This window comes from Atractosteus spatula, chromosome 6 (assembly GCF_055471065.1).
Source record: "Atractosteus spatula isolate fAtrSpa1 chromosome 6, fAtrSpa1.hap1, whole genome shotgun sequence".
Taxonomy (NCBI): domain Eukaryota; kingdom Metazoa; phylum Chordata; class Actinopteri; order Semionotiformes; family Lepisosteidae; genus Atractosteus; species Atractosteus spatula.
In genome coordinates this window covers 2,045,486-2,073,396 of record NC_142711.1, presented here as the reverse complement: position 1 = coordinate 2,073,396, position 27,911 = coordinate 2,045,486, and the positions used below count along the sequence as shown (strand labels likewise).

Below are 27,911 nucleotides of genomic sequence, written 5' to 3'. Positions count from 1 at the left end.
TATTTTGTGAAATTTGGTTTTTAAATATTGTAAAGCAATAAGATTATTTCTTCTAGAAGCACTGTGTGAAATAGTTTATAACGACTGCTAAGAATATATGCTGCTATCAAACTTAGATCAATTCCTAATCATTGATAGTAGAGCATTATAAAAAAGTATAGTTTTCTATTCAGGGATTGCAAGATATCAGTGAATCTATATATTGCAATTAAGAAGAATGAATAAAAATGTTCTTATTCAGCCTCTTTGTACTTTAATGTAAAATAATGTAAAATATTTTGGATACATGCTTTTAAAAAGCTGAAAATGTTCACACATTCTTTTAAATTATATTTTTTCACTATATCCACGTAAACATATATTTCAAACAACAAAGAATTATTCAATTAAAGATTAATCTACAAAATTCAAGTTAGTTTTCTCTAATGCCAAATTTAAATAAACAACATTCCTTACACAGCATAAACCATGCACCAATAAAACAGAAACATGTGCATTATTAATGCTTGAGTTGCATCTCACATAACATGAGACATGTCCAAATACAGTACATCTGTGCAGTCACCTGGCTGGTGGAAATTGTACTTTTAAACATGATGATTTTCTCGTCCAATTTCACAGATTTATACTTTTTGAGCTAGTAGGATAACTAACAAGCAACTTAATCAATTCAAAGAGTTTAGTACTGGCAAGGGGACAAATTGATTTCAATACACATTTGGTATTAGTCTCTCTCATACTCCAGCTATTCCTGCCCCTCTGAGCCCCATGCCAAATCTTTCATCATAATCAGCCAACTAATCAATGGTCATTTATTTAATCTGTCATCTATTGTCTCTGCATGAACACAAACATATGGTTAAAACCAATGTACAAAATTCAAACTGAAGTATCAGTAAACTATCAAAACACAATATATAGCAAATTTAACAGTATATAATGTGCTACTGTCAATTAAAGAACTTTGTTCTTGTCACATTGATTTCTCAGGGTATGTTTGTACCATAAATACAAAGACAGCTGACATTATGAATCAGGAAAAAAGACAGAAAATTAAAACAAACTATGGTAAAGTATACACAGTTCCTGGAAATTAAAATAAAACTCAGACAAGAGAACCTATTATAATTTATTGTGTGATCATATATTTGTTGTTAATTGTGACACTAAATAATATTTAAAAAATAAATGATTCACATGATTTATGTCATGTGAAGGCTTTTCTGCATGTTAGTCAATCTTTAGATGTACTTGTAACAGTTAACTGGCAAGCAAATGTGATAGTGGATAAGAAAATTGTGGTTTGTTCTTCAGCCAGGTAATCCCAATGCCATAAAAAATTAACTTTTTCTTCACATTGACTTGCAAAAACCTGTTATAAAAAAACAGTGTATTTCATATCTAATGAATACAAGATAAAATCAATTAGGACAAAAAAATTTAAAATATTGATAAGCAATTTTTTTAAAGACCTTCTAAATTGTTCTGCTAAAACACCTTTCATTCAAATCTATTATAGTGGGTTATATATGTCACGCCCTCTACAACTAGAGGGCGCTCCTACTCTGTCGTGTCCCTAGTTTCCTGTGCTTTGCTTGTCCTTCCAGTGTGTCTCTGTCTGGGACTATGTATTTCTGGGTCACGCTTTCCTCCTCGCTCAGCATGAGGTTCAGATGCCCTGAGACCTGTCTAGCACCAGGTCACCCCACTTCTGTGGCCTAAGGGCATTGGTTTCTATACGGCTTTTCCTGAACAGCTGAGCCCGGACTAACCCCCGTTCCGCCGCTGCGCACAGGGTCTTTTGTCGCTCTCCTGCCATTCCGTGGTTCGTCCCTTCTGACATCCATGACAATATAGGTGCATAGATCCATGTTATTTGAAGAATATATTTGCATTGTTGACCTACAGATATAATATGTACAGTAAAAAAGCACCTTCTGAGAGGAACTGACCCCAGAATACTTAACTATAAGTAAAGTAAAAAAACATGATACTTGATATGTCTCTGGCTTTATGACCCATTTTATAGAAAATAGTATAGTTTGGGATCAGAACAGAACAGAGCAACTTGCCAATTTCAGTTTTCAAACAAATAGTTAGCCTGTGAAAATCCTGGGAATGCAAAGTACAAGAGTAGATAATACAAGTCATGCAATGATTAGTATGTCATCAACAGAGTCTTCATAAAGCAGAGGAGATTAAAAGACGATGCAGGTGTAAAAGAACTGGAGTGATGTCTGTTCTAGACCTATATTCCTTCACATTAATCTAGAGGACATAAGAGGTTTACTTGAAAACCTATTACTTCAGCCTAGCCTACTCACACCTTACATCATAACTCATTGCAACTATGGCTGCTGGTGGTCCTATTCTCCTCCCCACATGTCAACATGTCTGAGTTGGATGCTGCCTTACTGCTATGGATCCAAGAGGGACACCGTGAATACAGCTATCATTTAGGAGGTTTTGCTGGTCTACAGAGAACTGCATGGAGTACTGGCACACATAAGGACATGATGGAAGACCTAATATTCCACATTTAGTATTTTTATAGAATTGTATAATGTTAGCATGCCCAGAGGGGTTGGGCAGCCAGTTGGCCTTGGACCCCTAGAGGTTTTTTTTCTCCTTACAGAGGAGTTTTTGGTTCCTCTCCTCTGTTGTCTTCTGGCTTTTTCTCTTTCTGTATTGTAATGTCATCTATTGTCACACAGGAACAAGTAATAGGTTTATTCCATGTTGAAAAAAAGAAGAAAGAAAACACAACGTTTCGGCCTTGGAGCCTTCTTCAGGTGTGACATATACTGTCGCACAGCTTTGTTAAGTGCTTTGGGGCAACCTTGTTGTGAAAGGCTCTATATAGAAATGAATTGAATTGAATTGAAATTGAGAAGTAACCTTACAATATTTACTACTGTGAACATATAAAGCTACTGTAGCGTCAAAATCCTGAGATAATAAGTTAAAAAGATGACTAAGGTAATACACACAGAATCACAAAATATAGATATAAATAAAGATCAGCTAAAATAATGAGCCACATTTTATGTTCTGTTATCTGTATACACAGCCATTGATCTGCAGTGTTTTCAAAACTCCAAGAATGATGTAGATTTAGTGTACTGAAACTATGATATCAGGACAAAGGTGCTCTACTCACTAATAACAAAGCTAAAATCATTGTTGATTGCAAGAAACGTCATGCACAATTAAATTTAGTGTAATGAACTTAGCATGAAAAAACTGGCAAGCTCCTCTTCATGTAAACCATTAGTTTCCTCTTTGACTAGGCATTCCTCCTTTGGAGCTACTGTATAGAGGTGTTGCATCTTGCAGAGACCTATAGTGTTTATTGATATTGGTCGCCATGGGCACCAGGATTGGACCTAGCTATGCCAATATTTTTGTCGGCTAGGTAGAAGAATGCTTCTTTGCTCCCTATACTGGCTTTGTCCCTGATCTCTACAAACAATACATTGATGACTGTGTCGGTGCTGCTACATACTCTAATGAACAGCTAGAGCACTTCCTGCATCAATTCACTAACTCTCACCCATCCCTCAAATATACAGTTAACATATCTTCCACCACTTTTTCATTTCTACACATACATTTATTTATTAACCTTCCCCGACTATCTACTGCGGTCTATTACAAACCCACAGATTCACACAGCTACAGTGGTGTGAAAAAGTGTTTGCCCCCGTCCTGATTTCTTATTTTTTTGCATGTTTGTCACACTGAAATGTTTCAGATCATCAAACAAATTGAAATATTAGACAAAGATAACACAAGTAAACACAAAATGCTGTTTTTAAATGAAGGTTTTTATTATTAAGGGAAAAAAAAATCCAAACCTACATGGCCCTGTGTGAAAAAGTGATTGCCCCCCCTGTTAAAACATAAATCAACTGTGGTTTATCACATCTTTGGAAAGCTGAGTTCAATTTCTCTAGCCACACCCAGGCCTGATTACTGCCACAATCAAGAAATCACTTAAAAAGGACCTGCCTGACAAAGTGAAGTAGACCAAAAGATCCTCAAAAGCTAGACATCATGCTGCGATCCAAAGAAATTCAGGAACGAATGAGAAACAGAGTAATTGAGATTTATCAGTCTGGAAAAGGTTATAAAGCCATTTCTAAAGCTTTAGGACTCCAGTGAACCACAGTGAGAGCCATTATCCACAAATGGCGAAAACATGGAACAGTGGTGAACCTTCCCAGGAGTGGCCGGCCGACCAAAATTACCCCAAGAGTGCAGCGACGACTTATCCAAAAGGTCACAAAAAACCCCACAACAACATCCAAAGAACTGCAGGCTTCACTTGCCTCAGTTAAGGTCAGTGTGTTCATGACTCCACCATAAGAAAGAGACTGGGCAAAAATGGCCTGCATGGCAGAGTTACAAGACGAAAACCACTGCTGAGCAAAAAGAACATAAAGGCTCGTCTCAGTTTTGCCAGAAAATGTCTTGATGATCCCCAAGACTTTTGGGAAAATACTCTGTGGACTGACGAGACAAAAGTTGAACTTTTTGGAAGGTGTGTGTCCCATTACATTTGGCGTAAAAGTAACACAGCATTTCAGAAAAGGAACATCATACCAACAGTAAAATATGGTGGTGGTAGTGTGATGGTCTGGGGCTGTTTTGCTGCTTCAGGACCTGGAAGACTTGCTGTGGTAAATGGAACCATGAATTCTGCTGTCTACCAAAAAATCCTGAAGGAGAATGTCCGGCCATCTGTTCGTGACCTCAAGCTGAAGCGCACTTGGGTTCTGCAGCAGGACAATGATCCAAAACACACCAGCAAGTCCACCTCTGAATGGCTTAAGAAAAACAAAATGAAGACTTTGGAGTGGCCTAGTAAAAGTCCTGACCTGAATCCAATTGAGATGTTGTGGCATGACCTTAAAAAGCGGTTAAGGCTCGAAAACCTTCCAATGTGGCTGAATTACAACAATTCTGCAAAGATGAGTGGGCCAAAATTCCTTCACAGCGCTGTAAAAGACTCATTGCCAGTTATCACAAACGCTTGATTGCAGCTGTTGCTGCTAAGGGTGGCCCAACCAGTTATTAGGTTTAGGGGGCAATCACTTTTTCACACAGGGCCATGTAGGTTTGGATTTTTTTTCCCTTAATAATAAAAACCTTCATTTAAAAACAGCATTTTGTGTTTACTTGTGTTATCTTTGTCTAATATTTCAATTTGTTTGATGATCTGAAACATTTCAGTGTGACAAACATGCAAAAAAATAAGAAATCAGGAAGGGGGCAAACACTTTTTCACACCACTGTATCTCCTGCACAGCTCTTTTCACCCCACTCATACCAAAAACTCTCTCCTCTTCTCACAGTTCTTCAGGCTACATCGACTCTGCAGTGATCCAGAACCAAGTACTCAAAATCAATAATTTTTTTCATTAACAGGGATACCCCACCCATGTTATCGATAGGCCAAAAACAGACCTCGGATCATCAACTCGATCAGGAACTCCTGGTCTCACAACCGCTTCCCTTCCACCCTAACAGACTTTCTCCAGACTTTTTATCTCCAGGACAACTCTCAACCCACTGAAGCTCAGCAGGTGTGAGCCTGGTCAGTACCTGGATGGGAGACCTCCTAGGGAAATCTAAGGTTGCTGCTGGAAGAGGTGTTAGTGGGGCCAGCAGGGGGCGCTCACCCTGCAGTCTATGTGGGTCCTAATGCCCCAGTATAGTGACGGAGACACTATACTGTAAACAGGCACTGTCCTTTGGATGAGACGTAAAACCGAGGTCCTGACTCTCTGTGGTCATTAAAAATCCCAGGGCGTTTCTTGTAAAGAATAGGGGTGTAACCCCGGCATCCTGGCCACATTTCCCATTGGCCCTTACCAATCATGGCCTCCTAATAATCCCCATCTATGAATTGGATTCATTACTTTGCTCTCCTCTCCACTGATAGCTGATATGTGGTGAGCGTTCTGGCGCACTATGGCTGCCGTCGCATCATCCAGGTGGATGCTGCACATTGGTGGTGGTGGAGGGGATCCCCATTACCTGTAAAGCGCTTTGAGTGGAGTGTCCAGAAAAGCATTATATAAGTGAAAGCGATTATTATTATTATTATTCTGTTTACAGCTCCCTTGACCGCACTCAGCAATCATCCCCACCAGGCACCTTCCCCTGCAACAGATCTCGCTGCATCACCTGCAAATACATATCTAACAACATGCTCATTCAGGGCCACTCAGAGCAATTCTGGATCACTCAGATGACATCTTGTACCTCCAGCAACCTTATTTACTGCATCTGTCGCAAAAAATGCCCAGTTATCTACGTTGAGGAAACCGGAAGGAGACTAGGAGTCCGCTTCAGAGAATATGTTAGGACTATTAAGATTAAAGACTTCTCCAAGCCCATAGTTTCTCATTTCACCTCAGACGGCCATGATCACACTGATCTCTCTGTCTCTGTTCTCAAAGAAGGGTTTCTCAACTCACATAGCAGAAAGGCAACAGAAACGAAACTCATCCTAAAACTAGGTTCACACCTTTCTCCTTCTTTCAATGACAGACTTGTTTTTCGTGTAATCTTCTCTATTCTAATGCAGGTTTCGACTTCTCACCTTTCTTCACCTCTCTCCACTTTGCACCACCTGAGTGGCCTCTCTGCCTCTCCCCTCTCTTGCCTCCTCCACTCTCCCAGCCTTTGTTCCCCTATGCCAGTGGTTCTCAAACTTTTTGGACCAAGTACCACCCCTACTCCAACCAAAGCATCCAAGTACCACCTACAAGTCATCATCTCATAGGAACCCCAGAAATTCTCAATGACCAACATGAGCGCGCGTGCACACACACTCACACATACATATAATAAATATTCTAATAATAAACTTTATTTCATATAGCGCCTTTAAAGGTGGCTTCTCAAAGTGTTTTACAGAAAAAAACAGTAACCACAACTAATAAAAAAGCACCATTTCAGTGAGAGGGGTGAGCCTGTTTAGTCGAGCAAAGCAGATGTGAATTAATTTTTCTAGCCTTGATACAATTCACAACAGAGTCTAACAGATTTTAAATCGTCAGGCATTTTCTTGACTGCAAAGGTCTCGCGGTGGATGTTGCAATGCGTCCATTAATTTCTGCAGCAACCTCTCTAATTCATGCAACTACATCGTTATGTCGGCTTGTCATTGCTCTAGCACCGTCTGTACAAACTCCGACACATTTTATCCAGTCGATGCCATTCTCTTCGATAAATTCATTCAGAAGCTGAAATATGTGCTCTCCTGTAGTTCCTGTTGGTAGCGGCTTACAGAACAGAAAGTCCTCATGGGACATACCCTCAAACTCGTATCTAACGTAAACGAGCAAATTGGCCAAATCGACTACAGACTCATCTAATTGCAGTGAAAAACATCTGCTCATCTTAACGCACTCTATCAGCGTACTTTTTATATCATTCTTCATTTCAATAATTCTATGAGTGACTGTGTTTTTCGGAGGGGGCAGCAGGTGGAGCTGTTTAGCAGCTTTTTCTCCACACATAATATGTGTCAGCTCTTTTGCCAACGGTAAATACGGTTCTTCAAAAATAGTGTGGCTTACCTGCTTTAGCAATCCGCAAGCTTGCATTTTTCCGCGTTTCCGTTTTTATTTCCGTATTTATTTAAAGTTTTTATTTCATGTGCATGGGAGCGAAACACAGAGACGCTCGGTGTATTTTTCTCAAATTAACTTAGAACAGTTCTTAAATATTTTTCTGTTATCTATCACTCTTTCCTGTGCTCACAAGATTACCAGCGTTCGTAGCACGTATTTCTATGCATTCCTGTGTTTACAACTTGGCATTGTTCCAAAATCACGCACATTTTCCTTCCTCCCTCTTTGCTGGAGATACAGTAGCTTTTTTAAAATACAATTGATCACTTGCATCCGTAGCACGCATTCCTATAGAGTGGTATAGAATTACAGAGTATCTCTTGTGTCCACTGAAGTATTAGCGCGCACTGTATCGCAGTACATAGGCTGCGTATTGGACACGTTTAAAATACAAAATACAAAATATGAAAACCCGTCCCGATTTTTCAGCGCACACGACACAGTTCCAGGGTCATTTGGCGTACCACCTGGCGGCACTCCTCGTACCACTGCCGGTACGCGTACCACAGTTTGAGAACTACTGCCCTATGCTATTTAATCTTTGCTGTCTGCCCTGTCCTTTCCACACCTGAAGAAGGCTCCACAGCTGAAATGTTGTTTTCTCTCTTCTCTTTTCAGCATGGAATAAACCTATTACTTGTTCATTTGCCATATTTATTGATGGTTGTTTTGCCTATCCATCAAATTTAAGTTACCTGTATCACACTTTTTTCGTTACCTTCAGATTCAACACTTACTGTATATAGAAAACCAAGTGCCAAATTTTCCTCCAGATTCGTTTATTGATTTCATGCTTAAATTAACTCCAAGTGTTATAATGCATTCCACTAAACTGTCTCTGGATTACACTACATTGGTGAGTGTATAATTCCTATGAAAACAGGTTTTAGGATTTACATTTCCTGAAGAATTATGGGAAACTATTCTGTCTTCAGTATATCCTCATCTGTATATGAAAGGTTTGGTTTTATACAGTTCTAAATAGTTGACCGCCTCCACTTCTCTAAAGTTAAACTGGCCAAAAAATGCCCCTGCTACTGTCTTCCACGTGTACTGGTTTTGTTCAGCCCTGGAATAATTTTGGAAGTCTATATTTGAATCTTTCAAAAATTGTAGATGTGCCCCTTGAGCCCTCTCTTCTCATAGATATCTTTGGCATCCCTCATAATCATATTTTATCAAATATTCAGTTAGACATCCTGGCCTTCTCCACTTTTCTAGTGAGATGTTTGATTTTGTTCCACTGCAAACAACCGCTTGCACCCACCGTCACTCATTTGGTAAGGGATGTGATGTATTTTCTCCACCTTAAAAATGAGATTTTCCCTCTGTGGCTCAACTGCAAAATTGTATTCCCATTTTAATCTTCTTTATGAGGTTGCAGCTCTATCAAGACATATGAAAGACCTTAAAGACTGTGGCTCACCTCTTCTGTCCTTTCACTACTTTTTTCTTTCTTTACTCTTTTTCCTTTCCTTATCTCTTCCAAATCTCTGGTTTACTTTTTTCTACTCATTTATTCCTGTTTTTATGTTTTTGGTGGATTTACACAGTTTGTTTAGGTACATCATGACATCATCATGTCATGATGATTGTTCACATTTGTTCATTATTGTATATGGTACCGTGTAATATTCTTTCTTTTCCCTGAAAAGCAATTAACTAATTGAACATAAAACCCAAAATTTCAGAGTGATGATGGCATTTTTGATCATTTTGAAGTACATAGGCTGAACAGTTCAAATGGCTTGAAAAAGAATATTACAGTAAGTGGTAATACAGTACTTTCCAAAAAGACAAAAAATGTTGGGTATTTTATAAATTTTTTTAAATTTTATGCATTTCTCTTTAATTTAATTGTTTTAAAAGGATGTCATAGCATCCTTTCAATGCTGTGTGAATGCTGCAGAATCAGTTCATACAGAAACACTTGACAACATGAAAACTACTCTCTGCCCGATTTGATTACTTAATGAGAATTAAATCAGAACTTGTGATATTTCAAAAAAGAATGAGGCTCTGCTGTCCTTCAAAATGTAACAAATGATAGTTTGCAGAAAGTAAAGCAACTGTGATGGAACACAATAAAAACAAACTTAGAAAAGATAACAGTTTTGTACTGTCTTAATATGTACAAATCCAAAAATTACTAACTGATGATCAAATCAAAATTAAAACAGCAGCAGATGTGATAACTGCAGTTCTATCCCTGCTGGAGTTTCATTTCACAAATGGTTTGGGGAACAAAGAGGCATTTGAAGGCTGTCTCTTCATTAAATCATAAAACCCTTCCAAGAAAGAAAAACCCTGGCCCTAAATTCGACTAATGAAGAAATGGAAGTTATCTGGGATTCATATTTGCAAAGGTATAAACCAAAACCTTAATGTAAATATGTTGTTAAAAGAAAAAATCTCCTTATTTCCCACATGAGATACATTTAGGATAGCTCTATTCCCAAGTGAAATGGTTGCATATTATATATGTTCATTTATAAAACTTTATAAAAATGTATCAAAACACTGAAATTTATCTCACAACTATTTTATTTCATATGATTATATTTAAATACAATATGCTTTAATGCCATTCTAAAAATATGTATGATTTGAAGAGTTCCCTCAGGAGTTTAATATATATGACTTGCAATGCAGTCATCATTGGTAAGTGCCTTGCACTAACACAATATTCAAACTATACCAACTCAGTGTGGTAAAAACCCAACCACATCAACCCAAGGACTACATTCCTTGTACTGAAACTAGGATAATGGGGCTGTTCCGTCCTTTTTCTTACCCCTGTGTAGGCATATTTGCCAAAATGTGTGTATTTCCTTTAAACACTATGCTTTTCATTAACAAAAACAATATATGTTTTAATCTTTTTTTTTTATATTGCACATGACCATTAAGCTTGTTTTCACTGCTGTGATTTTTTTTAATAAAACAAATTAATAGTGTAATTCTGACAACAAAACTTTAGATAGAAACTGCACAATGGGTGAATAATATACAGTATATTTTTACCAGCAAAATCAAAACACAACACCACAAACTACAGTATACAATATATCACAAAGCACAAGACAACATAAGCTTTTCAGAACTGTTTCGTAACTAGATACATAAGCATAAAGCTTTTTAATAAGAATATCTTTTTAATTATAGGATTTAATTGTTATTAATAATTACTTAATTATTAATTAAGGGTTAATTTTTTCCATAGGAATATTAATCTTGATATTCAGTTTAGAGAAGAACCAACCTATATTGATAATTTATCTGTTCACCAGCAAAATGCAAGCACAAAAGCAAAACTTTGTTAAAATACATAAAGAAAGTTTTCCCTTACCTTGAAAAAAGTGCTTTCATTTTACTCAAGAAATTCACAATAGTATAATTATGTGTTAATTATGCTGTTATGTTGGTAATCATAATAACCAAACCGTCCTGATCAAACAAAAGCTCTCACATTGCAAAACTTTGCAACAGTGTCATGGGGTTATCTGGCCATATTGTCAGGCTTATAAATTCTATCCTTAAATTAAATTAGAATTTGAGCAAATGAAATGGAGTTTGTAATCACCCCTCCCTCCATCCCATCTTCACCCTTGCAACTGCTTCCTGACTCATTCCTCCCAAGCAAGAAGTGTCTCATCAGTCTAATGGTGCAAGTTACAAGGTATTCATTGTAAGAAGGAAATGCTGTAAAAGATGCATGAGTCACATGCCCATAGACACTGTCTACTATTTACTTTACACCTGAAGAAGGCTCCACAGCCAAAAAGTTGTGTTTATTCTCTTTTCAGCGTGGAATAAAACTTTTCTTGTTCCTTTGCAGCTACTACCTATGCTTTAACTCTCAGTGAGCCTTTTAAATGCTGTTAAATTTAAAGTTCTCTAACGTTGCAAATACTTTGTCATTTTTGAGTCAAATAATTAGACTGTTTTGTTTAATAATTTAAGTTTTTTTAAACTTTAATAATGTTGAATTTACAGATTCTTTATTTTAAATTTTGATTGGATGCTACTGTGTGAAAAAAAAAATTTACATTAATTTACAGTGTTGATTTTCATTTTATATTTTACACAATCCAAATATAAGGTACACACTAAGATAAACACATTTTATAGATTTGATTAGTAGGTTAGCGGCTGGAAGAACATTGTAATGAAGACTGCTCAGAAGATTATGTGTCACCCAAAATATTCTACTTATCCCTGCGCACAACTTATACTTGCAGAATGTATTGTCTTAAACACTCTGTTAAGTAGCCAGTTGTTGGCCACACCTATGTATGTTATAGTGAGAACTAATTCGTTCTAAATTAAGAATTAGTTTATATTCTTAAGGCATGTTAAATCAAAAGTGTTCAAATTAAGAGTTCATAAATCAAGAACTACTGCATTAAAACAGGCTGAGTGCCAATGAGCCCTGTCACATAGTATACTTCCAGTCACTTGCTGAACTCATCTTGAAAGGTGGATGTGCACTGACCTGCTGCATAAGATATGGGCAGTTTAAATCAGAATGTATCACCTAGGATGCTCCATATAGATATATAAGCTCCAAAAACTCTAAAAGTGACTCTGAAAGCAACACCAGCAAAATCATTCTCATTTAACACAATGTCTTGAATCTGTTGGACCATGGTTTAATCGAACACTGTAAGATGTATTACAGTTGTCATCTTCTTAAGTGCCTGCATTGACACAATGGAGGAAAGAATAACTGAGAAATACTCAAGATATGCTTCATTGTGCATTGTGTGATGTCAAAGATGCAATTACAAATTGTTTCATTGTGGCAGAAGGAAGAGAAAAAACAAAACTGGTGACGACTGTGTTAATGGTGATGAATCTGTATACTCTGACCACAACATTTGTGACTGTTTATGTGGAAGTTTCGTAGACTGTGTCATTGATAATGACATTTTGCATGTAAGCAGTAAAACGTGAAAGACAGATTAAAGCTCTAGCAGACAGACTGTCTGGACATTGAAGGACAAAAATTAACAGTACATACATGCTTATGGATTAATTTCGGATTTAAGGAATTTTATACATCTAAAGAAACATTAATGTATGGTTTGAACTTTTAGAGTTTGATTTTGTTTCGTGGCACAAGTACTTAGAAATTATTTGCATATGTTTTTCCTCATAATATTATATATTATTTTATTTTAAAGTGCTTGTACTGCATTTTTATTTTCATGAATAATTTTCATGAATAAATCAGTATTTTTTTCTGTGTTACAGAAACTTCAATATAGTATGTATTTTGAAGATAATCAAAAATAAAATCTTTATTCATTTAGGATACAGGTGGAACTTGGTGTGAGATCTACAGCCACTTAATAATTGCTGTCAGGGGGTGTAATCTCTGTACAGATACTACAATAATATCAGGTTCCATATTCTCTTGTGTAACTTGCTATGGCATCTCGATTATTGGTTTGCTATTACATTTTCCACGAAAAAAAACATTAAAAAAAACATTATCAAGGTGGTTTTCGCATGCTCCCAGAAAATCAGAATCATCTTCTTCTCTGTTGGAAGGGTTGTTCTACACATCAACAGTTTTTTTGTGAAAAAGTCTCAGCAGTTTTTGGTCCTAGAATTCATTTCCATTTATGTCTCCAGCCTCTCCTATTGGTATACTCCAGTCTTTTAGTATGGTTTCAGTTTGTAGTTTACTCCAACTTGAGACGTTGTTTATGTGCCAGACAAAGTTTAATACTTAGACTTTTAAGAATCCATCCAAATCCCTTGGACCTCCTGCTTTTCTTATGGTAACAAACTGATAAAGAAAATTTAAGGCATGATTTTATGAGGAAATTCACAAATGTTAATTTCCTAAATTGCCTAAATGTTAGGCAATGTTATGCTTGATGTTTCTTTCTACATGTTAATTAAAAAGCTGTGATTTGTCAGTGATTTTATTTGACAGTGCTTTACTAGAGCTGTTTTTAAAGCATTGATTGGTGGAGAACCATTCCAGTATAACTCAATAATGTTGTTTTTTTGTTTTAATTTAAAATGATGAACTTTAAATTATGGCTACAAACATGTTTATTAAACTTCCATTTTACATTAAAATATTATATTGCCATGTGGTAATGCAGTAATCAGTTAACAGTAGCATTGTTGCCAAGGATTAAGTCAGATTATATGTTACATAGATAGTGAAACCTACTATTTTCACAATTGCATGTAGTGCCATGTAAAGTATGTAGATGTGCAGAATGGAATAACTCCAGTGATTTTGAATTCCCTGTCAAAACACTGAGGTCTACTAACCTAAAAATAAGGACTACAGAAAAATGGGTTATCAGATAGAGACCCAGCAAGAATGGCAGTACTGCCTAGGAACATTTTGTTGGAATGTGGCTTTATGGTAATTACTTGCCAATGGTTTTATTGCTTCTAAAATTTTGGTATGCTAGACTCTGATATGTGTTAATTTCTGTGTCTATTTATATATAGGACTATATGCAATCAAAACAGATAATTCAATTATCCTTGTGATAAGGAAAGAAATACTGTGTATTTGCTTTGTAACAAGGATAAAGGATAACAAGGATAAAGTGTCATGAGTGGGGAGAGATGGAGTAACAATGTTAGGTTACATAAAAAATATTTAGGTGTTACTGAAACAATAGTACTCAATACAGAAGTAAGTATTGCAAACATCACAGAACAATTTTTATATACAACTGATAGATGCTATTTTCAATATCAGATGAATTTATTAGTATAGAACATTTGATAAATATACTGATTTCCTTTATTAGTATTTATTAAAGTTTATAGATGACACCTGAAGAAAGCTCCACAGCTGAAATGTTGTGTTTCTTTTTCTTACTTTTCAGCATGGAATGAACCTTTACCTTTTCCTTTGCAGCGTAAGGACCCAGCCAGTCAATGAGAAGGGAAAGCAAGTGAGGTGCGACAGTCTGGGAGATGCTGACCCTCTGTATCCCTGGTGACTAAAGAGACAGACTGACATGGCAAAGCACCAACCTCAGGTTAGACTGATCATCCCACCCTACTGACCGGAATCTGGGACCTTCGGCAGTGGGACAGAACCAGCCTCCAGCCGCCAGGAGGAAGGGGGCCGCATGGTTCTCGGAGACTGCCCTGTAAGTAGGGATGCAAGTCAGCAAGCCAACAGGCCGACATGTGCTGAACAGAGAAAACAAAAGGAGTCACCTCAGTGCAAAACAGTGCTTTCGCCCTTATACTTAACTGAGAGGAGGGTCCCACTGAAACTGGAGAGGCAGGAAACCCCCGAACAGTGGTCCAGTCAGAGGGCCCAGAAGTCATCATTTCAAAGTGGTGGGACTACGCCAAGACCAGGCCAGGCGTGCGCTGTCAGCTCGGTCTCCCAGGTTCAACTCACTAATGGAGGCGCCCAGGTGCGAATGGAATTGGATACCTAAGTGCCCTCTGGACCAACTGGGGAAGACATCTGCAATGTGTTAGTGACAAATGGGTGGAATCCCCCCCTCAAGTATAGCATATCTGCCACTACTCTTCCATTTCTGGACATAAACCTATCAATTAAACATCCGTGACTCTCCACTTCTGTCTATTACAGCCAACAGACATATCACTCTGCAGCTTACAACTGGCAACCCACTAAACCTAAGCAAGTGTGAGCCTGGTTAGTACCTGGATAGGAGACGTCCTGGGAAAAATGAAGGTTGCTGCTGGAAGAGGTGTTAGTGGGGCCAGCAGGGGGCGCTCACCCTGCGGTCCATGTGGGTTCTAATGCCCCAACATAGTGACGGGGACACTATACTGTAAACAGGTGCCGTCCTTCAGTTGAGATGTAAAACCGAGGTCCTGACTGTCTGTGGTCATTAAAAATCCCAGGGCATTTCTCGAAAAGAGTAGGGGTGTAACCTGTCCTGGCCAAATTTCCCATTGGCCCTTACCAATCATGGCTTCCTAATAATCCCCATCTATGAATTGGCTTCATTACTCTGCTCTCCTCCCCACTGATAACTGATAGCTGATGTGTGGTGAGCATTCTGGACCACTCTGGCTGTCGCTGCATTGTCCAGGAGGATGCTGCACATTGGTGGTGGTGGAGGGGAGTCCCCATTACCTGTAAAGCGATTTGAGTGGAGTGTCCAGAAAAGTGCTATATAAGTGTAAGCAATTATTATTATTAAAAACTCTCTCCCTGTTTCGGAGTTCCTCAGGCTCTGACAACTTTGCAGTGATGTAATGAACTTTCATAATTGAGCCCTCAAAATGCACTCTTTTTTCCTACGTTATTGACAGGGTCTTCTCCAGAGTCAAAACTAGCCCTCATATCATCAACACACTTAGGAAATCCCGGACACACAATCACATTCCATTGGTGCTTCTCTATAGCCCTTTCTATCTCCAGGAACACTAATGACATCTTACCCATATTACGGGATAATCCCTTCACTGGTACCCTTTTTTCCGACCGCCCTATCATCTCATATCGCCAACCACCTTATCTGTGTAACCTTCTTGTTCACAGATCCTTTGAACACCCACAACAATTTTCCACACAGGCACTTTCCCCTGCAACAGGACTTGCTGCATCATCTGTAAATGTATATCTAGTACTATGCACATTCAGTGCCCCACTGGACAATTCCAGAATACTCAGATGACATCTTGTATTTCCAGCACCCTTATTTACTGCATCTCCTGCAGAAAATGCCTAGCTATTTACATTGGTGAGACAGGAAGGAGACTGGGAGACCATTTCAGGGAACATGTCCGGGCTGTGAGGATCAAAAATCTCTCCAAACACATAGTTTCCCATATCACATCTAATGGCCATGATCATACTGATCTCTCCATCTGTGTTCTCCCAGAGGGATTTTGGAACTCCTATTGCAGAAAGACATCCAAAACCAAAATTATCCTGAAATTAGGATCACACCTTCCTCCTTCTATCAACGACAGACTTGTTTTCTTCTTATCTTCTCTGTTCATTTGCAGGTTTTGACTTCACACCTCTCTTCACCTCTCCTGACTTCACACCACATATCAAAGTGTCAATATTGCTTCTCTCCTACTCCCGCCTCCTCTTCACTCCTGGCTTTTGTTCTCCCATGCTTTAATAATTGCCTGTTTTCCTCTCTCCGCCACACCTGCAGAAAGCTCCATAGCCAAAACATTGTGTCTCTTTTCTTTCCAGCATGGAATAAACCTTGATTTGTTCCTTTGCAGCCTACACATGCTGACGCAGCTAGCTACTTGTACTTCATATCCACAGATATCCATACACTAAATATTATAGCAATTCTTGCAGACTGTCTTAATCTAGATGCAATTATTTACACTTAATATTAATATTTCCCCATAGCATGCAGAAGCTACTAGTTCGCTTTGCTTGTTAGGGCATATGGGTTAACATCAATTGCAGGGGTGCCAGGCTTCAGTTTTAAAAATATTATATTAAGTATATAAACTTCCTAAACAGTCACAAATTTACCCAAAACGTAAGGTGCTACAGTATGTCTTGGGAATGAAAGCAACTGGAAAGCTATTCTCAACAGCACAAACTGGCACAACACTAACAAAAGAGACCAGTTAGGTTCTCCTGCGCCCTTGCAGGGGGGCTGAGTGACAGCTGAACAGTAATTTTCACAGTATGAATTGATGATCATGCAAAATCAAAAAGCTAAACTTTCTAAAAATACAATTAGGTCATAGATATGACCTTTTTCACATTTCTTTTCACATTTGTGAAAAGAAACTCAAAAATAGTGGTCTTTTGCACATACTTTTGTACATGTAGGTGGTTTGACAGATAATGAAACCACAGTAACCTCAATAAAGATATGTCCAGTCCACACACACAGAACTTCTAATTTTAGATAAGATCACTTTATTAGCCATATACAATTTCTTGTATTAGGAATTCATCTTTTTGCATACCCCAGCTTGCTCTCCATGAGACACAGACACACAGACAGGGAGAGAAGCTTGGGGTCAGAGCACAGGGTCTGCCATTGTACAGCACCCCTGGAGCAGTTGGAGTTAAGGGCCTTGCAACGCAATTATAACGCAAATGGCCACTTCTGGAGAATACTGAAGGAGACACACACGTGGTGTATTTCCCATAGTGCCCCGAATTGCAACAGTTTTACAGAGATTTTTATAGTACCAGTTCAGCCATTTTATTATAATGAATGGGTGTTTAAGAGTCTGCATTCTACTCATGGTCCAGTGGCTATTCTTGAAGATATTGTCCCGCCTTTCAGCGGTGTCACATACAACAGCAGACAGCAGACCGCTTCAGAGAACACGTCAGGGTTGTGAAGATTAAAGATCTCTCCAAGCCCATTGTTTCTCATTTCACCTCTGACGGCCACGACCACTCTAATCTCTCCGTCTGTGTTCTCAAAGACGGTTTTCCGAACTCATACATCAGAAAGACCACCGAAACTAAAATTATTCTGCAGCTAGGATCACACCTTCTCCCTTCCCTTAACGACAGACTACTGTTCTTTTAAATTTTCTCCATTCATTGGAAGTTTCATTTCACACCTCTTTGCACCCATTCTGACTTCACACTTCTTGATTGGCCTCTCTTTCTGTCCCCTGCTCCCTCCTCTCACTCCTCCTCCCTCCCAGCCTTTGTTCTCCCGCTACTTTACCTTTGCCTACTACCCTGTCTCTCTCACACCTGAAGAAGGCTCCACGGCCGAAACGTTGTGTTCTCTTTCTTCTTTTTTTCAGCATGAAATAAACCTATTACTTGTTCCTTTGCAGCCTACGCATGCTGACGCAGCTCCCCACCTGAACTACAACAGCAGATGTCTGTTCTAAAATTCTTTAAAGCCAGGTCAGGAGACCAGGTCAATGACCCCAGGCCAGAGACAGATATTTACAGTAATAATCATGTTTTGAGCTATGGGGGGCAGTTTATATGTTTCAAGTTTATATCAGTTGATTCATGTTATCGCTATTTTTATATTATTTTAATATTTAACATGTTGTGATATAAAATTGATAAAATGTCAATATTGTATAAATATATTATTTATTGTGTTTTATTATGAGAGAAAGAGTCTTGATCATCTTAATTTTATTAAAAACACAATTTGTGCTGTGGACAAGAATCAAATCCAGCTCACTAATGTTGCAGGCAAGAACATTACCACTGAAAGCAAAACTAAAAACAAAAGTTGTTTCCTTTTCATTTACACTGCAACTAAGTATCATATATCATATATAAATATATACTGTATTTGTGTTTGTATTATAACCATGTGTTTAACACATGATGAAACTTACTTATGTTATAATTCTTACAGAGAAAATTAAACCAAAGGGATGTGTTTCAAAATTAAATTATATTAAATTAAACTTGCACGGAATTACTGAGAAACACACTAAAAAACAGCATATTATAAATGAAAAAAATATTTTGCCATAATTATTGCAGTGTTACTGGGGTGAAAGTGTGCTTTCCTTAAAGAAGAAAACATTTATATAGCACAGTATCATTCCCAAAGCATCTTACAGTATGAGATGAGTATACTGTATATTATGCAAAGGAACAAGAAGAGAGAAAACACAACGTTTCGGCCGTGGAGCCTTCTTCAGGTGTGAGAGAGACAGGGTAGTAGGCAAAGGTAAAGTAGCGGGAGAACAAAGGCTGGGAGGGAGGAGGAGTGAGAGGAGGGAGCAGGGGACAGAAAGAGAGGCCAATCAAGAGGTGTGAAGTCAGAATAGGTGTAGAGAGGTGTGAAATGAAACTTCCAATGAATGGAGAAAATTTAAAAGAAGAGTAGTCTGTTGTTAAGAGAAGGGGGAATGTGTGATCCTAGCTGCAGGATAAGTTTGGTTTCAGTAGTCTTTCTGATGTATGAGTTCGGAAAACCGTCTTTGAGAACGCAGACGGAGAGATTAGAGTGGTAGTGGCCGTCAGAGGTGAAATGAGAAACAATGGGCTTGGAGAGATCTTTAATCTTCACAGCCCTATATATAATACTGTATATTATATATAGTCATTCACGTCACTACAAACTTCTTTTTACATAGTTATTTGATATTAAAGATGTTTTTAAAGCTACTATGTATAATATATCTAGATGGTTAACCACATCATATTCAACTTAGGAGGCAATAACTTGGTTAATTCCCATTAATTTTAAATACCAACTGAGTCATGGAATCAGATACCATTTTTTTCCTCTAAGTAGACTATTCACATGGCTGTGAAACAATTGCTGTTTTATCTAAAAAATCAGCTGTTCAGTAAGTGTTGGGCCTATGTTGTAAAAAACATGATTTTATTCTGTATTAAAAACATAATTAGCTAAGCTGACAGTAAGTTCTTACCATGTGGGCTTTAAGGAAGCACTCATGAGAGTTCCTCTATTTGACAGTAAGGGCTTGATTAAATGAAAGCAGAAATGCATAAATAAGCAGATCGAAGCTCTGTGGGTGCGAATGTCTGCAACTAATAAATGCTTACAAAAGGACAGAGTTTTTTCTTTCTCAAAACCTAAGAATATTAATATCAGAATCTGAGTAGGTAGGCTTTATGGCATTGAAATGTCTTGTTGCTTCTATAAAGATACACTGTATTATATTCCATAAGCAAATTCTTGAGCAAATTAATATATATACAGGAATAGTATACTAATATGCATTATAATCTTTTTTTGCTATACAGAGCATTTGCTTTGAGATCATCGAGAATGATAAAAAACCTTCTCCATTCAAGTAAAGATAAAAGCCTGACAGTATATGTCTCTCTTGTGGTCTAATGCAAACAAAATAGTTTAAATTCTTTGATTTGGATCTTATTCCTTTGAATACGTTCTTCTACAAAATGTAGATTAAAATGAAAATACAAGGATGAAATTGCAATGGATAACTTTTTGGAAGGGTATTTAAAATTCTCATACATATATTTCCCCTCATGACTGTATAGTTGAATTTGTAAAACTACAGTTAGTATTTCTATCACTTAACTCAGTTATTTTGTAAATGGACGTTTGCCTAAACCATATATATTGTAACATGGGCAATAACACACAGACGAGTGGTAATGAAGGTGCTCTTTTATTAACCAGAAAGGCATAGAATTGCTATCATGAATTTTATTGTTGGTTTTATTAAGGTCTGAACATGATAAAAAACAAAAACTTTATAAGCATTTGATCCAATAATTATACAACGTTAAAAGGTTTAACAACCATCTTAAAATCATAACCTAAATTTTGTAATAAATGCCCCTTTGTTTAAATATGTTTCTAACATTTACAGTTTTTTATATGGGAGTACAGATCCGACTGACATACAGTACACTCCATATACTGTATATAGTACAAATGCTACTGTTTCAGTGTTATTTTAAAGTTATTTGTAACTGAACTCCTTATGCTATAGACCCTGCTCTTTAGCTTCGAGTTGTTCTTATTTCTGAGATAATGCTCACTCTACTCCTGAATGTAATAATGATGGCAATAATAACAATGATGATGATAAAGATGAAAGGTTACCATCTTGTCTGATATGTTCTGTACATTTTGATCTGTCAGAATTATTATAGTGTTTGACTTCCTTTCAGGATACAAGTTGAGAAAGAAAAATTATTTATCAGATTGTGTAATTGACATGCAATACTTTATGCTGTTATTGCTGATTTCTTATTGAGATTATGAATTTGCCTGCAGGCTTTGTATTGGAAATATAAATATAAACTTGGATTTCAATGCTGAAGATCAAGGTTCTTGACATAAGGAGATCAATGCTACAGTGCAACTTTGTAGTGGAGCAATTATAACAGACAAATTTGCATATTTATAAATCATTCAATACTATACTCAGAGTGCCACCCATTATTTATGTGAAGAACCTATTGTCTACTGGTCAAGTGAAAATTGTAAGTATTTTATGTAAGTTACAATATTTTATTTGGTATTTTTGCTGCAATAAACCAAGGAAAGTTGCCATATTATTGGTAATCTTGTTGGAGAAATGTTCCTTCCATGCTACTAGAATTCATGATTTATTGCCATAGTATATAATTAAAAAAAAACTTGCAACTGGACCTGCACACTGCATTTGGACCTATCTTTTTTCTACCTAAGGCAGAAGCAAGGTTCTTGTTACATCCATTTTATTTATTACAGCTTCTAAGGCAATTCGGACATTCTGTGCAGGATCAATATACTGTATAGCAATGAAACATGAAAATAATCTACTAGCTTTCAGCAGAAATATATTATAATACATTAGATGTGCCATTGATGTGCCTTTGAATGTGTTCAGTAATTTACATTCTCTCGACAGGTGTCTCCTACAGTAACTCTAACCCCAGTCTTATTTTTTTTAGTATATCCGGTTTGAGATAACACAATTAGTAGAAGCAGTAAATCTGTAATAAATATTTGTTTGAAAGATAAACAAGGTAAATCTCCTCTACAGGACATTATAAGGAAATTAATTGAATTGTCATTCAACGTGTTAGCACATTGTGCATCCTAACGTGTAATCCATCTTCAGTGATGTATCTTTGATTATCCTAGGTTCAGGGTGCTGATCTCTCCTTTTGTCATTTCATTGCAAGGACACAGCCACCTTGAGTGAAACAGCACACTGGGAAATCTTAGCAATTGTTCTTTCAAGAAGTGCATTTGAAGTGGAAAACTTCCATGAGGAAGATATTGAAGTATCCCATTAAAACTATCCATGTTTTAATTTAAATAAAATGTTTTTAGTGCTCCTTCAAGGCAAAAACACATAAGTATTGTCTTTCATCCTTCAAAGACCTTGACTTTTAAATGAATCCTTTATTATTGTTTAAGAATGTTATTTATGTAATCTTTCTACATAGTGTAAAAGTAATTAAAAGTCAGGAAATGTAATGTGGGAAATTTTAAACGTCTTTTAACTTAAATTTGTTTTGTAAGCATGTAGATTAAATAAATTGCTTCAATTTTTCCTCTTAAACTGCAATTAAACTGCAAACAGACAATCTGTTTGTTGATAAGTGTATTTTCCTCCTGCTTTTTTCTACTAAAACACTTAAAAGTGCTGTATTTTAGAGCTGCTATTTAAGATTTCACTTTACTCCTTAAATTCCTGTGTTCTTAGCCTAACACATAACAAAGGATTTAATCATTACAAATGACTCTTTTGTTTCTCACTTCTCTTCCCTCAAACTAGGCCTCTCTGACCACTTAAGTATTCTCTTCATTTCACAGCTATTCTCTTAAGTTTTCTCAACTGGCGATCAGGTTCACACATTCTGTCCTATCCTCCTTATCTTGTTTCTCTACCTCTGATTCTCTGGAGGACAAAATACATTTGCTTAATAGTGCTCTCTTATCTACCCTCGAAACCTTCGCTCCTCTTAAAACACGAACCATCTCTTTTTCTCACTCTGCCCCCTGGTACACTGATCATCTGTGTACAATGAAGGCATCTCCTGGAAACCTGAATGTAGGTGGTGTCTTTCTGGCCTAAACGTACACTATCAGGCTTGGAAAGATTCCTTACCTGAATATAAAGATACGACAGAGTCTGCTAGATACAGCTACTTCTCTCACATCATTGAAAATAACCATAACAACCCTAGACACCTTGTCTCCACCATCAACGACTGCTGAAGCCAAACTGCCCCACCACACTACCTGCCTCATCACAACTTTGCAACACATTTTAGATTTTTTTAGTCCAAAATCCACAACATCCAGCATCAATTATCTCCACAACACGTCACTTCCACACTTCCTTCCTTCTCTCCAACTTTTCTCTCCTTGACCTTTCCTTTACATTCCTCAGTAAATTGGTTTTACATATGAAATCCACCACTTACCTAATAGATCCCATTTCCACCACTTTATTTCAATCCTGTTTCACTTCTCTCTGCCTCATTGTCCTCAATATAATAAATGAGTCCTTGAGCACTGATGTTGTATCGATGGTCCTCAGAACAGCTGCCATTCCAAAAACAACAAACATGGCTCTGGACAATCCTAAACAATTTTCACCCCATTTCCAACATGTTTACAATTTAGTTAAATAACCACCTCATTGCAAATGACCTTTTCAAACCCCTCCAATCTGGCTTGCGACAACTTCACAGCACAGAAACTGCCCTGGTCAAAGTCACTAATGATCTTCTAAAAGCTTCTGATTCTGGTTCTCTTTATATCCCCATTCTTGATCTCAGTGTGGCTTTCGATAACTAACCATGATAACCATGCTATCTTACTTTCTTGTCTCGAGACTGCATTTGGAGTTTCTGACACTGCTTTTAAATGGTTCACATCTTACCTCACTGATACCTGTCACTTTTAAATTTTTGCACGTAAATCCTTCATCTGTTATCATTAACTGTATGATTGCCTGGAATTGTAATCTTGCACATGGGTTTATTCAGTAAAACATTGTCGCACAGTTGGGGTAGTAGTGTGGCTTAAGGGAGGTGGTAGCAGCTTTCTTAATAAAAGCAGTGTAGCGTATTCCATAAACTTTAATAATTCTAGACACTGATCTTGGACTTTTATTCCAGCAGTGTGTAAAGTGTATTTTCTAATGGTTGGCAAATGGACTTTTGAAGTAGGTGTCTTCCACAATTCAGAATAAACTGTTTTAAGAAGTTAATTCTTCTTTAAAAATGCATAATTCTAAATTACAGTATTTTTGATTTTCCACATCAGAAAAATGTACTCATATTAATTTTTCTGATGCACATGCCGAAAGTCTGAGGTATAGTTTGTGCAATGTAACTACTTTAATGGCTATGCAGAAATTATTTCCTTTGACTTTTTTCATTCTGTCACTGTTGTGTGAAAGAACACTGAGATGAAGGTCTTGTTCTGAGGCAAAATGAAAGACATGTCTTTGATGTGGAATAAAACTAAAAAAATAACATTTAACCAAGACTGGTACATATTTTTTCTCAAAGTTGAATGTCATAATACAGAAAGTTTAATATAATAATATTGAACTATCAAACAGGACAATAGAGTCTGACTTCACAGAAAAGAAAATTTGAGTTCATCATCACCATCAAATAGTCAGCTGAGGAAACAAGAGGTGTTCACATTTAACCAGGTAAACTAAATCATGTATGGTTGGCATCCATGAAAACTATACAGGAAAACTTTAAAATTCCTTCTCCCAAAACTTCTAGTGCTCTAGTTTATAAAGTTCATAAATATTTTATAACAATACTGTAAATTTGCTGTGTCTATATATTTTATTCGACAAAAAACACTTCTGCAGTGCCTAAAACATTTGTTTGTTCTTCATATCAGTTCAGATGTGGTTCAGATGTGCACTATTTAGAAATGCATCTTTGCATTTCTTCAGAAACTAGGAACGTGCCTGTTTAGAATTTTCAATTAATTTAAAGTCAATCACTGGGGCATGGCTATGCTCTGAGAGGAGGATGTGCATCTGTCAAGCTCCTCATCAAAATGAGCAAATTAGGCATAAAACACAGTCTTTTAACACAAAACATTTCTATAACAATTTTACAGTGAAATAATGTCACTTGTCCACTACTTCGGACAAAATCCTCTTTCCCAAAACCAAACTAAAATGTCAAGAAATACTCATTTATCATAGATAAAGTAACAAACATCACCGAAATATTAGATTCTAAACTCGCAGCAATTCGAAAACCTGTCACTGCTATATCCAATAAAATGGAAAAAATGACTAAAAAATGGATGGAGTGGAACAGCAAGTTTCGAATCTGGAAAATGGCAGTGAGATGGTGGACAATAGAATACGGGTGCTTGAGGCAGACCTGCGCAAGGCACTGGATCATCTTAAAGACTTCAAAAACAGAAGATGGAGGAAACATTTAAGAATCCTATGTCTAAGAGAAAACATTGAAGGAAACAACCCAGTTGAGTTCTTTGAGAAGTGGATCCCAGAAACCTTTGGCATGAAAGTGAAGGGGGATAAAATCAAGTTGGAATGTTGCCATCACACAGGACCGCGACACAGATCTGGGGAAGGCGCAACACCTCAACCCAGGGCTACACAACAAGCTATAATGGAAGGTAAATATGGTAATAATGAAGGGGAAGGGAAATGGCCAGGACAAAGAAAGAAATCATTGTGGAGGGAAAAAGTGTTGCCATCTTCCAAGACTTCTCTGTTATAAGTGCAGAAAAAGAGGGCGGAAACTGCCGAGTTGACGAGGAGGCTGGACTGAGGTATTTGTTCCTGTACTCTGCAACAATCCACTACTCTTTACAATATAAAATAAGCAGAAAAGTTTCTTAAAGCCATCAAGCAGTCCTCCTTGTTTGAATAGATTGTGAAAGGTCCACTGATAAACGAGCAGCCTTGGATTTACAGTAGTTTGTGAATGTGATCAAGCAGAGAACTGAACGATCATGCCTGTGCAGTGACTGAAGCTGAAAAGAAAAAAAAAGATTCTGAATGTCCTGAAACGAGATAAGATTCAAATAGCACTTTTACGGGAAACTCACTTGAATGATTTGGAGCATAAGAAAACTTAAAAGAGAGTGCGTAGGCCAAGTCTATTACTCATCATTCTCCACCAAAAAGCTAGGTGTGCTTATTCTCATTCATAAGAATCTCCAATTTACAGTCAACGCAACTCATGGGGAAAAAGGAGGTAGAGTGGTATCAGTTAAGGGATTACTATGCAGGGAAGAATTAGTGATGGGAGGTATACTGTATATGCCCCTAATGAACAAGATGAGCAATTCTTTATTGATGTGTTTGGGCAACTCACTATTGTGGACTGTAATAATATCATCCATGGGGGGAGATTTTAATTTTTCTTTCTGTCCTAGGATAGATAAGATGCCACCTGTTAATATGCCATCATCTAAAATCTCAAAGACAGTAACTAATTTATGTATTGAAATGGATTTTATTGATATACGGAGATACTTCAACTGCTAAAGGCTTCATATTTTACTCCTCACCACATCAAACAGCTTCTCACATTGACCACATTCTCCTGTCTAGTCACATGGCCATCTAGTAACAGGTCTATAGGTATCGATCTACTTACTATATCAGATCATGTTGCTGTTACAATGAGTATGTCCTCTTGTCTGGAGACTAAAACTATTCAATCTGCTGCATGATAAATTCAGAAAGTTCCTTAATGAGAAAACCAAACTATATTTAAGAGTGCAATGACACTGAAGAAACTGATCCTAGAACAGTATGGAGGCTTATAAAGCTTATAGATAGATAATACTTTATTAATCCCGTAGGGAAATTGATGTGTTACAGCAGTCCAGCCCAAGACAAGCAAAACAGACATCAGAATAGTTATAAAACAAAAGACAACAAAATAAATAATAATAAATAAATACATAGGTGTGTGCAAAATGTGCTTATCATAGTCACTGTAAAAACAATAAAATATGTGCAAAATGTGCATAGGTTTATACAGACTGATTGTCCAAAAAGTACAATGGAGTAAACATGCTGTCCATAGAGGAGCAAATGAAGGGCTAACAGTCCTAGCCTAGGGCAGCGTTATACACCCTGACAGCCGCCGGCAAGAATGACCTGCGGAAACGTTCCCTTGAACACCGTAGCTGGAGCAGTCTATTGCTAAATGTGCTCCGCTGCCCAGTAACAGTCCCATGAAGCGGATGAGAGGTGTTGTTCATGATGGCTGTGAGCTTGGTCAGCATTCTCCTCTCAGCCACCACCTCCATGGGGTCAAGGCTCATCCCCAACACAGTGCCAGCCTTCTTGATAAGTTTATTGAGCCTATTCGCATCTTTTGTCATGATGCTGCTGCCCCAGCACACAACAGTGTAGAAGATGGCTGCCGCCACCACTGATTCATAAAAAATGTGTAGCAGTGTTCCACACACACCAAAGGACCTGAGTCTCCTAAGAAAGTAGAGTTGGCTCTGACCTTTCTTGTACAGGGCGTCAGTGTTACCAGACCACTCCAGCTTATCATCCAGGTGTACCCCTAAGTACTTGTAGGAATGTACGCCCTCTGTGTCCTCACCCTGGATGGAAAAAGGGTTCAGCAGAGACTTATTCCTTCGAAAGTCAAAGATCATTTCTTTGGTCTTGCTGGTGTTAAGCTGGAGATGGTTAAGATGACACCACTCCACAAAATTGGTAATCAAGCTCCTATATTCCTCCTCCCTCCCCTCTCTAATACACCCCACAATTGCAGAGTCATCCGTCATGTCTCAGAGTTGTACCTGAAGTCAGAGGTGTAAAAGGTGAACAGGAATGGAGCAAGGACAGTCCCCTGTGGAGCCCCAGTACTGCTAA

General features: G+C 37.5%; 1 pseudogene; it reads right to left on the bottom strand.

The window, feature by feature from the left end:
- Positions 1-27,911, bottom strand: part of LOC148831675 (uncharacterized) — a 46,880-nt pseudogene that overhangs the window by 14,671 nt on the left and 4,298 nt on the right.